The following is a 12861-nucleotide window of genomic DNA, read 5'->3' on the forward strand; positions in this document are numbered from 1 at the left end:
GTCATTTTCTTGCCATTTACAAGTTTTTATCCTTTTGGTTGCTTGTTTTATCTAACTTTTTTCTTTTATGGAGTTAACAGGTTTAAAATGTCACATTACTACTGTGCATTTTCCATCTCTTTCTGTGCAATAAGAACAATGAATTTACAGAAACACGCAAACATATATACATGCACATATGCATCCCCACAGTGGCTTTCAGGGAAAGAAATCTGAATGCTTTCTAAAAAACAAAAGAGTTTCCATACATTACTGAGTCCTTTCAGGTGAAATTTCTTCATAGACAGACATCAGACAACTGGGCAGGAATAAGAATTTCTTTCATGAATCTGTCAAGATGAAGCTTCAAAAACAGAATAGGTTCTACTTGTGTGTTTGTAGGGGTACTAGATGTCTTGGAAATAAATAGTACTAGGCTAAAAATGACACAAAAATGTACAAGCAGGTGATATTGTTTGGTATTTTCTTACTGTATCTCATTCAAAGAATTTTGAAAATATATTGAAGTACTATATTGAAAAATGGGATGGTTAGCCACTTTTCATGAATAAAGAAATTCAGATGCTGACTCATGAAAAAGCTCCAGGATCGCTCAAAAGCAGAACATAAACTAAAAGCCAGGAGTCCTGTGTCACCCCTCCCTATGGCACTTGCTACACCTTCCTGACAAGGAGTATTTGGTAAAGGAACAGCCTCTGGTTTTCACATGTTCTCTTACAAGGGCTTATGAAGCAGTTGGGTGCTGTTACCTTTCTTCTAGACAAGGAACTAAACACATGATTAAGGTCAGATTTTCCAAGGTGATTGCTAAAGAGAAGCACCTTCATCCACATTTAGGATTTGAAACAGGTGTGCTACTTCTAAGAAGTGCTTATTACCTGTGGCTTTCATAGAGCCCAGGGATTTAGCATTGAAAGCTTTGTCTTGAAGGAGCTGTCTAGCTTTGTATAAGTGAAGCTTTGCTAGTGTTTCTGCAGTTAGTCTCTTCATGCTACTAAAGAAGTACTTTGCCTTGAATCCTGAGGACTGTAGGTAGAGGTTGCTGCGGTGCTGGTTAGTATGTAGTTAATGGAAGGGACTTTTTTTTTTCCTGCTTTTTCCTACAACATGGGAGATAGTTATGTTAACTTCATAAATATTTAGTACTGAAGTGACAGCTATTTAGTTATTTTCAAAGTCAAAATACGCTATATGCACTGACATCTCAGCTTAAAACAAGCACAGCGGATGCTTGATGATATAAGTGTGTATGATTAAAAGACTAGGTGGAACCTTCAAGGCTGTTGAGTCTGGCTACCGCTGGCCTGTGCACTAGCATCATAACTTCAGATGTGCTGGAAGAATGGGGCAGCATGGAGACACCATGTAGGTCACTCACCCCCTGGGAAAATGGTGGTGCTCTTTGCAAAAGCAGGGAGAGGAATTTAAGAGAATGTGGTTATACTAGCTCCCTTCTCAGACTTGAGATGTGTATGTTTTCAACAGATTGGGACCTGACATCATTTATGTTAAAAATGCGCTAGGGGAATTTTCATGAAAGTAAATATTCAAGGCCCTAATTTTATCTTATCTGAAATGTGGAATTTCTAGCTGACAAGTGCTTCAAACACCAAGCTGTTAATATCAGCTGGTTATAATTCTCAGGAGAAAAGGCAATATAGTCAGTAATCAGTATGTTTTTTTCTGTTTTTCTTGACTGTCTGAAAAATGCTTTTACACAGGTATTTTACAACTTTGTGTTTGCTTTTGAAACTTGACGGTCTTAAATGGTATGTGTACAGGAGATGTGCATGTTATAAGCTTAACCCTGAGACTCTCAAGAGTTGGATATGTAGCAAATTTGATAGAGTTTGGCTTATTGTGTTGCTGGGATTTGACAATAGCAGCAATTCAAAGATTAGAGTTGTGTTATTTTATCAATCTTAGAGCTGTGACTCTTCAACTACATATTGTTTGTAAGCCATTGAAGAACAGTTTCTGTGTTGTGACCATGTAAAGCAAACATCCTATAGCCTGTGCTGATAGGGGATTATAATTGCCAGCTGCATTCTAGTCATATTGGTTTCAACCTGCACATCTACCATTACCCAATTACCTAATGGGCTGGTGGGATTCTTGGGGGAGGCATCGCTATCTGTAGTGTGCTATCCACACCCAGAGATGCTCTGCCTCTGCTTTCTGAATTTTATAAGCAGCAGCTAATTTCTAGGCTCTTCTTGTCAATGGAATGACAAGAAGAGGAGGGGGGTAGGGAATTGAACTGAGAATCTACCATGATACCTTTATGATGGTTGATATTAAAGTCAAGCATTTTACATCCCAAAATTCTGCAGGGGGGAAATTTTTTTTAAAAATATCCAACTTTTAATTGGTCACTGTCTTACACCTGGAAACTGAAAAGGGTCAGAAGCATATATGTCTATTTGACTGTCTCCATCTGTTGAAGAAATGGATACCTCATGAACATGGCCAAGTTAAAGCATGGAAGGGAGGAAGAGCAAGAAGATGGCAGAATAGACGTCTGTGCCTGCATGTGTACTTTCGGTGGGCTGTCTGCCAGTGGTGGGATTACTGTGGCATCTTTTGCAGTTCTGCTATGAAAAGTTAGTACTTTCCCTTGATGCAGTGGAGAACTGAGATCTTACACCTTAAGTATTTTGCTTTTTAAATAGTTCATATATTTTGAGCAGTTACTAGAATCCATATAACTTGCCAATGCTTTTATCTCCAGGGCAATGCTAATATCCTGTCTCCAGGGTAACTACAGTAGGTAAGCTCAGCTCACATTTTTTTCCCTCCTAAAGCTATAATTACAGCCCATTAGTGGAGGATAATATAAAAGATATGGAAAAGAGCGAAAGTCCTCTTTCATGACAGTAATGGTCCTGCCACATTTCACTAGGATAGCAAAAGGAATAATTGTACATGCTAATCACCATAGGCATGCGTACAAGTGTAAGTGCATGCATAAATGCAGAAGCACAGAGTTCTGCATATGGGCGCCCTCTCTTGCAAGCACATAAGCATACAAACACTAACAAATATTTGCTCTGTGATGAATTTTTAAGAGTATAAGATTTCAAACAGGAATTTAAACACTGCAAAATAATTCTGTGTGTTTGTGTGGTGAGAATAAGGTAGGAATCTTCCCCACCCCTCCTCACCCTCCCCCAGTCCACTGCTGTGACTGAGGTCTGGGATGGAACAGGATTGCTGTCATAGTGGTGGTTATGTAGTATATCATCAGCTCAGGAGCATTATCACCCACTTTGTGTGCAACTTCGATTGAATATTCATAGGTATAAGGAACAAATGAAAATGTGCAGGTGCTGTTCCAGTCCCCATTAGAAGAGATGCTAAGGAGGAGTTCTACCAGAAGTATAAGAACAGCCCCCTGGTAAACTGGTTAACTGCTTGCCTGTTCTTTCCCATTTCCATTCCTACTGGGAGGATAACAGCCTCCCACTGCCCTGAAATGCTTGGCTTAAGGCCCTGCTACTCCTTTTCACTCACTCGGTTCCTCTTAAATAGCCAAGATCTGAAGCACATAAAGGTACATCCTTTTACTGGCTTACTGCCAGACATTTTTTATAGCAGTGCCCCTATCATTTCTGTTCATGGAGCACTGAGAAAGCATGGCCTAATTTGTGGAGAATCATTCTGTTTTTTGTGCAGCTTGTACTTGAAGTCATTACCTGTGAGCCCCTATTCTTCACAAAGTGAGACCAGCATCTAGAGAACGAAAGTCCTCTAAAGTTCATTTATCAACAAAGGACTGGAGCTGGCCCTAAACTTAATCTATAAAGAGGGCGTCAGTCACTTGTGGCAGCTAGCACCATCTGTGTTGACAATAAGCTGCAAAAGCTACTTGTGGATTGCATATTACACAGAACAAGGGCACATACATCCCTGTCCATTGTTTAGTACCAGTCATTCTGGGATTACAAATTGTTGGTTTGAAGTGTTAACCACCCCCTGGGACTAGACATCATACCAGACACTGAAATCTGCATTAGCCTGACATAATAGGCAGCTTTTACAGAGACCTGTTTCTGTGGAAGATGTTATTTTAGGAAAAAATTGCATAGTAATTGGACTTCCCATCAATATTAATGCGTAGCGTCAGCTGCTCTTAGTGGAAACTTGTTTTGAGCAGAAACTGTTGAATATAGATAGTATTTAAAGCTACACAAAGTGTGCTTGTGTGAAAAGTGAAGCATCTCTGTCAGTTATTGTATCAACACAGTGACATTGACATTTCTATTTTCCCTGCAGATTGCCAGGCAGTTAGTCTCTGCCAGTTTCACGAGGCAGTTCAACAATGTTGTCAGTCGCTATTCCAGAGAGAGTGTTGGAACATTAATATTGGTCTAATCCAGAGCAGTGGATATTTTGTGGATCGATGGCTGGGCTGGAAAGAAGACCTGGGAGCAGTGGAAAGAGGACGCTGTCAGGACAGGGTATGAGTGTAAAGCTGCAGACAGGCAGATCTGGAATTACGGTTTGCAGCCCGAAGTATATCTGTAGAGCTCTGAAGAGTTCATACAGTGCCCAGCAGGGAATCAAGCCACAGCGATTAATCTCTCGTCTCTAGAAGTACTAACTTATACATAGCTAATGTATTGATCACAGAGTAATTGAACCAGTGCACTGGAACCTACCTGCCAGTAGGAGAAATACTTCTGTATTTTTTTCCTATTGTGCAGTTTGAAAACCAAATCAAAATGTCATACTCTGGGATTGTCTCAGCAAGCTTAATGCTTTTTTCTATCATGACCTGACAGAATTATCCACTGAGAGCATTGCTAACACCAAATGTGTCCAGGATCCTGTCTCTTCTTTTGCTGGCAGGTACTTTAGTACATCAGTTTATTTTTGCAATACAATTTGCCTAAAGCCATGTGATTGCACTTAATTGGGATGCACACTTGAAAATATTGATAAGCATCTTGGCTGTAGTGGTAGATACTTCTGCAGGAAGGGCTCCCTGTTGTGTTTTAATCCATCCTAGCAGAACTGGGGTGTAAGACAAAATCCTTGGAATCCCAGGACACAGACTCTTAATGCAGAAGAAGCCACAGAGCTGGTTGCAAGAGGCAGCAAAGCTCTACCAACAGTATGTGACTGCTAAAATCCCAAGTCTATCTGTTGTAGTGCCTCATAATGTTATTTCTCTCTGGTTCCCACTACCTAACAGCAAGTAGAGGGAACGACACACCAGTTAACTGTTTATAAATATCCAGTACGGTTTAGTTTTGCACAGCCATCTGTTGACAGATGACAATCAGAGTAGGGGGGTGAGACTCAGCATTTGAGGGGAGGAAGTCTTACCAGTGAAAGGGCTCCAGGGAGAGCCTGATGGATGTCAATCTATCACCTTTGGCTTCTTAATGGCTGGAAAGGTGGGTGTGTTGGGGAGGTATGTTTGGGCTGTAACTGCTGCTCAGACTACTTTGGTGTATAGGGATGGTTCCAGAGCTCAAATGAGACATGTGAGAGCAGGCATGATGAACTCCTGGAGCAATTGTAAAGAACAGTATTTGTAGAGAAGGCAGAAAAATGAAGGAGAAAAACACCTCTCCACATATCTACTACTGCATTATATGGCTTGAGATAAACTGGGAGAGGGTCACTTTTAGGAGGTCTCCAGAGGCTGCTGATAGATGTGTGCAGGGTGGTATGAGAGATCTAAAATAATGGATATGTCATGTCTTTCTTACATTTAACCTAAAACTGGACTGAAGGGCCTTGTTCTCCTCTACCGTGTGCACTATCTCTGCTTTAACAACTGGAAAAGACAGAATTACCTTCTCTTATTTTCTTCTCCTCTGTCTTAAGGAACAAATTGCTTAACCTGTTGCCCCCTGTAAGTGTTGACAAATTAATTTAAAGCAATGTGTTTGTGTGTGCCATGGTGGAAAGATGGGAGAAAGGAAAAAAAAAATACATTTCACGGGAAGAATAGAGGAAGGGAAAATTCCATGTACTCTTTGGAATACGGCTTAGCAGCTTAGAATCTCAGCAGTACATTAACCAGGCCAATATTTAATTAAGGCTTAATACTGTAAGAAACAATTTATGCTAAAAACGGAAGTCTTACTATCTCAGTTCAGCACCACTAATATTGCTCGTTCTGGATCATGACCTTGGAGGCTGCTAGTTAACTCCTCCTTCCTGTTAATAGTGTTGAGAAGAAAGTTTGTTCTAAGAAGGAGGAATCACAAAGTGGGTAATAAGTAAGTGGATGATAATTATAGGATTTTGGCCAGAAGTACTGGTTAAAGAAACACCACAGCTTTACGAGCATTATGGCTATGTCACCCTCCTGTAAAAATAAATAAATAAATAAACTGTCAGTGTATGTTAAAAAAAATCCTTAAAACTAAAAGGTCAAAATTATCCTGAAAAGACAGAGATAGCCGTATGAATTCTATTGTTCGTGATATGGGTGAAATATTATCTATAGCCTTGTTTTGGCAACCTGAGAACAAATTGCTGGCGATTCCAAATGTCAGCAGAATCTACTAGCTGAGCTTTGCTGCCTGTACTGTTCAGAATCTTTGGCATGGGTTCAAAGTAGAAATGAATCTGAACATTTCTGAAATCTGGGAGGCCCATATGTGAATCCAGTTATGTATCCTGGCATTTTGGCAGAGACAACTTTCTACTACAAGACTCTGAAGCCTACATAAAAAGTTGCTTTCATGCTCTTTAACTAAGGGCATGTGAAATATAGCAGCTTTGTTTAAGTGAACATAAAAGTTCAAACCCACTTATTTTCATTTTTTTTCCTCATTCAAATTATCAAAAACTGCTTTCATTGCCAAATACATGGCTTTTTATGAAATGTAGCTTCCAGTTGCTTTGAAGGCTGTTGAATCTCTGTAGAGTTTTCAACTATCTCATTTGAATTTTAGTTTTGGAACCACATAAGCATACATGCTTTCACAGTTTATTTGGCATGAAGTACTTTCAAAACTTGTCAGTTTTTCTTAATGATGCAAAACTAACTACACGTTGTATGACCAAGCTGATTGCCTTTAGTAAATTCTAAAATTAAAATAGTATCTTCACTCTTACAGAAGGCATATTCTAATTAAAAAAGTGAAAATATGTGAAATTCAGACAGAATACAATTCTTGACCAGTTTGAAAATTAAACACACGGGGTATCTGATATATTCCTTTCAAACTGAAGCTAAAGTCTAGCCCTATCGAAACTAGTGGAAATCATCCTTCAGCAATGAAGGGATTTTATTCCTTGCATGCTCCTAAATTGATCTTATCTAATGAATGTGGAATGCAACTGTTATAGTTGCTTCTATATGCTATGCTTCTATAATGACTATTGTTACTTGAAAATTTATGTTCTCCTTCCAGGTAGTAACATTTTTGACTAAATATATATTCTGTTTTCAGGGATGTGCATGATAAAAGATGTATGGTAGTTGGAAAATCAGGCTCTAAGAATCCTTGGTTGCCAACAGCATGCCCTTTCTCATAAAACCAATTTTGTAAAAAAACTTTCTAGAAGATGTCATCATCCGTTGGCAGAAATGTCTCGGCCATATAATACAGACTTCATGAAATAATGCATGTTGTAGTGTAATTGAAAACCTCTCATGGTGCTCTGAGGACAACCAGACCATGGTCATAGTTCAGTGTCTCTTCCCATTATCTTTGATATATTTATTTTCTTGTCATGTAACAGTTTGTGAATGGCTCTGCCAGATTCATTAAACAGCTAGCCTCATTTAACACTGCTTTTTCAAAACAAACAAAAACCTAGAAAGAAACACAGCAAAGAACCAAAAATGACAGAATAAACCAAGTTGGCATGTGAAGTTCAGGATTTTACACAATTGAGCAAAAAGTATTTGCATGCAGGGAAGTGGGCAGACTGATAATTACTGCTCTAGAAGGTAATGGGTAAGTGTTGTATCTTTGTGCATAAAGATCTTAACTAAAGACAGTTAAAACAGATTTCATATAAGAACTTTCCCAATAAGAGAAAAAAAAAAGACTAAAGCAAAACTGCCATTTGTAATACAAAGCTGCAGTGTGTCCTGAGTTCTTTTCATATATCTACTTGATAGCTAGACGATTTCAGCTTAGAAAGAGGGCTAATAGATTTTTCTAATTATTACTACCATTTTTCAGTATCGCATAAATCACACCTCTATAGTCTTGCTTGGGGTTCTCCTGTAAGAACAATACATTGACATTTAACATGTCCAAGCCTGTTAATAATGTGACAACACAGAATGAGGGAGAAGAGGAGAATTAAAAACATCATGGAAGCTAAGGTCAATCACAAGTAGTTTTTCAGCTTGTTTTTGACACCTTAGAGAATCTAGTATCCCAGTCATCAATAGTAAAAATTTATAAGAAGTTTTAAGTGACAGATCTGCCAATGATAATATCATACCTATAGTCTGCTGCAGGCTGAAAAGTAGCCTATGCCTCAGGTACTGTTTTATGCCTTTGCTTTTGTTACTACATCCTTGTAAGTCTTCCAAAGGGAAGTGAAATGATCCTATTCAGAAAAAACACCATCCAGAAGAAACTTCAGTTGTTAGAGCCTGAATTCTCACTGAAACCAAAGGCGGGTATAGAATCATAGAGTAGCCTGAGTTGGAATGGTCCCATAAAGATCATCGAGTCCAACTCCTGGCACCACACAGGTCTACCCAAAAATTCAGACCATGTGACTAAGTGCACAGTCCAAATGCTTCTTAAACTCCGACAGGCTTGGTGCAGTGACTACTTCCCTGGGGAGCCTGTTCCACTGTGCAACCACCCTCTCGGTGAAGAACCTCTTCCTGATGTCTAGCCTAAACCTCCCCTGCCTCAGCTTGACACCGTTCCCACGGGTCCTATCACTGGTGACTGAAGAGAATAGATCAGCGCCTGCCCCTCGTGAGGAAGCCGCATGCAGACCGCGATGAGGTCTCCCCTCAGCCTCCTCTTTTCCAGGCTGAACAGGCCAAGTGACCTCAGCCGCTCCTCATACGGCTTCCCCTCTAGGCCCTTCACCGTCTTTGTAGCCCAGTATCTTACTGACTTGAAGAAGGAGGCTTTAACCTATCCTGGCTTGTTTGCTAATGAAGGAGCACGAAAGAGATGCACGTCCTTGTCTCTGAAGAGGAGGTGAAGGAACAGCTAGTGCAAGGAACACAAAAATCAGTTGCACCAGACTAATATGTGGTTGTATTTGAGCTTGGAGACTGCAACCCTCTCCAAACTTCCAGATCTAGAGGAACACTTTGGCTGCGGCCTAAAAGCCATGTGTACATAAGCTCCCCCAAGCCAGCCAGTCTTCTTCCCATGACCTGCCAGGAAACAGCAATGCAGGCATGTAACCAAATTAAAGCCCAAACCTTCAGCCCAGTCCTTGAACTGAATAGTGAGTGAGGATCCGGATCCTGGCATTTCTACGTGATAGTTTATATGCAGCCAAAGTAAATAGTGTAGTCAGAGGTCATGGGGCTAGATTTTGAAAAGTCCTACATAAAGAAGAGATCTCAGAAAAGCAAATTTAAATAACATTAATGTCAAGAAAAGTAATTCTGATTGCTATACTCGTTATCTGTCGTGACTAGACAGATGAAAATCTATGATAGCAATTTTGCCTTTAAGGTAATTTTCTTTTTTCTTTTCTTTCTTTCTTTCTTTATTTTAACAGGCTCTGTGCTAATTTTCCTCACAGAATGACTAACAGAAATGTGACCCTTGTGCACCTTTTGTAGTTAATTCATTAGGTCAACTCTAACCACTAAGCCCCTTGTCAGGTTATTTCTATTAGTGAGAAGGAGCAATTGACCTTAAAAGACTGAAGCCAGATAGATGAGCCTATTCCACAAGGTCTCTTGGCTCCAGCCTTGTTAAGTGAAATCTGCCAGGTATGGATCATTTGACCTTTGCTATATAGGAAGCATGAGGACTTGTGGGGAATTGCCTCCCCAGGGGAGTTTGAGGCTTGGGTTATCTAGGGTGCTTTTCTACTGTGGTGAAATGGACTCAGCGTTCCCCAATAGGCTGCTTTTGCTTCATGTTTTCTACAATCTCTGTGAAATAGTTTTAGTGACTCTATGAGCTAGCTACGTTGGTGGTGCCTTCTCAGTACAGTAAGACCCTGGTGGTACGACTTTGCCATGAAGTAGTTTGGAAGTGACTCAAGTTCAGAAGCTGGCAGGTAAGTGTTCCTGGGTTCTACAGTTGTTTAATGTTGAGGAGTTTGAGTACTTCCTTCACCTTGTCTATTTTCAGTGAAATTACTTACGTGGATTCTAAGCTCCCTTTCCAGCCCTTAAAAATAAAATAATAATAATAATAAAACACTCAGAAGCTCAAGTGCTTATAGGTAAGCCTGACTTTGAAGAATGTTTTTAAGTATTTGTTAAGACTGAATAACAGACTGTGTGAAAAAGGTGCCTTAATGTGAACTCAAATTATGCCTTGTGGTAGGTAGAAACAGATTTGGATAGATACTGGTGGCGTTATTGTTACTTTCACTAAGTGGAAATAGTGAGAATGTGCTGTTCATAAAAGAAATGCTGTTTTCACAATATGCAAGTCGAAAGCCTTTAGATTACCAGAAGTTATAGCTTCAAGGAGATAACTTTAAAGAAAGAAACTACTGTTGGACATTTCCCTCTGACCCCTCTGTAGATTGGCTCCCTGAAGAAATAGTGTGAAAGGTGTAATTGTTAATAGTTTCCGAGGTAGGGTCAGGGGAAGGTGCTGTTTCCCACTTGTTCACTCTCCCTTTCTTCTCCTCCAGGAGTGTTATGGTAGCTTTCCAAAACATCAGCTATCCTTGGGATGTTCAGACCGGCATGTTCTTATTGTTATATCTCCTGAATACACTTCAAGTTTTGTCTAAGGTTAAACAAATACTTAAGAGTGTCATCCAGAGATCTGTCCTGAGGCAGGATAGTTAGGAGTGGCAGGGAGGATACGGGCAGGCATCTAGAGCAGGGGGCACCTCCGCTGGAAAGACCATGAGGAACCCACAGGGGATGAATTGGCTAAACAAGCCTGGCAGTACGAAGAAAGTCTCTCCTCTTCCCTACAGGCCTGCGTCTCGGCCGTGGAGAAACTTTTGGAAGAGGTCCACCAAGTGAGAGAATTTATCTTCCTTCCCACCTGTACAAACCAGTGTCTGAGGTATCAGGGTAAGCATCCTTCTGTGTAAGGAAGACGACAGAGTGGGTACACAGCCTGTGCCACCCTGTGGTTTTACCTACGTGACCATGGAGAGAACATGAGAAAAAAGGATGGAAAATGTACGTCGACATTAGAGGCATGGGTACGTGAGATGCAAATAAAACCAATGGGGGAAAAGGGGGTTCTGTGAGAAACTTACTCCTCCAAATTGCAGTGGGCAGTCCTCGGTGTGGGCTGGTCCCCAGAGTTTTTTTGCCAGGAACATGGTTCGAAGAGTAGTCAGTTGTTTCTTTAGCTTCGAGGATGCTGAAATGGTCTCTGGCTTGAAAAGAACCAGTTCCCAGCCTGTCTTTAAAAATACTTGCTTAGGGCTAAAATCTGAGTTTCCTTTCTCTTATGTGAACGTCCAGAGAGACTCATCCTCCCTTCTCAGTTGACTTCGGTGCTGCCTAGTCTTAAAATTTTTCAGTACTCAGTCGCGTACTCCAGACTCTCGTATTTTGAGAGGGATTGCACTCCCCTTACGTTATATGGGAATCCCATTTTTCTGACTCGAGGGTGAATGGTCTAATACACAAATACCTTCCAAATTTTCTTGGTACTTCACAGCGGAGCTACTACACTGTTTCTTCATGCATGCATGTGTGAGGTGTGGCTTAACCGAAAAGCTTAGAGAAACAGTGAACCCCTCCCTACAAGAACAATGACAGTACTCTTCAGCTGTCCAAAATCTGAAGAAAATAGCTTTCAGGTTAAAAGTAATGCATTCTTAAAAGCCATTATCTGTAAAGTGGGAATAATTTCACTGTTTTAATGAGCATGTCTGTGCTCTTTATGTTTTGCCTTTCAGCTCAGACAGTGAAAACAGCTATTTAAATCTGGTTTCCCCTTGCCAACTTTTTTGTTCTGTTCTTTATAAGGTTTAAGACATGCAGCTATAGCAGCTGTGTATTTTCTATTCTCCCTGCTACGATACAGCGTGAGTGTTCAGTCACAGGTATATTTTCCTGCACAACATTAGCATTACCCTTAATTAAAAGATATTTTATTAATCAGATCTGTTCTCTAGCACAGATACTGAAAAGACATAGGTAGAAAAATATTTCCTTATTTTTAGATTCCAAATGCTCTCAAATATTGCACAAATTAATGCAAGGTAGAACTATTGTAAGTATGCATTTTTCATAGTCTGATGTCACTGAATCTGCTTTAAACATGGGGAGTGTAATAGATTAGTTAGAAATGTCAAAATCTCTTTCTTTCCATCTGCAAGACCCACATGGCATGCATAAAACTAGGCAATAATAGGTCAAATTCAGTTACAAAAAATTTTACAAATAAAACTGTTTATAAACATTTTATATTGTTACCATTCCCTAAACAAGTGTTCAAAAAATGTGCTGGTCACTTGGTTACACTTGATTTTTATCGCTGTTTTTCATATCATCTTGTCTTTCACAGTAAGACTTCCCTCTGTCCAGAGGGGAAGCATGGCTTATCTTTATTTCATGCAACACTGGGCCTTTCTTTTGCTTTCAAACACACCCATACACCTCACAACTAACACTAAAATGCTATGGGAAATGTTGAAATCTTCACAGAAGAATAACCCCAAGAGCATGTGAGCATTTGGCATTCCACATCCTTCAGTTTGAGTGCCAGAGGCTTCTCTCAAGAGAAGGCATGTAGGAGA

General features: G+C 40.0%; 1 long non-coding RNA gene across 1 annotated transcript; it reads left to right on the top strand.

Annotated features, from left to right (window-relative positions):
- Positions 1 to 912: 912 nt before the first annotated feature.
- Positions 913 to 7393, top strand: LOC310900476. The gene is made up of 3 exons (XR_014585152.1): positions 913 to 1053; positions 2732 to 2770; positions 4276 to 7393. It is a non-coding gene; the product is annotated as an uncharacterized lncRNA (long non-coding RNA).
- The last annotated feature ends 5468 nt before the right edge of the window (positions 7394 to 12861 follow it).

Source organism: Anser anser, assembly GCF_964211835.1.
Source record: "Anser anser genome assembly, chromosome: 5".
Classification (NCBI taxonomy): Eukaryota; Metazoa; Chordata; class Aves; order Anseriformes; family Anatidae; genus Anser; species Anser anser.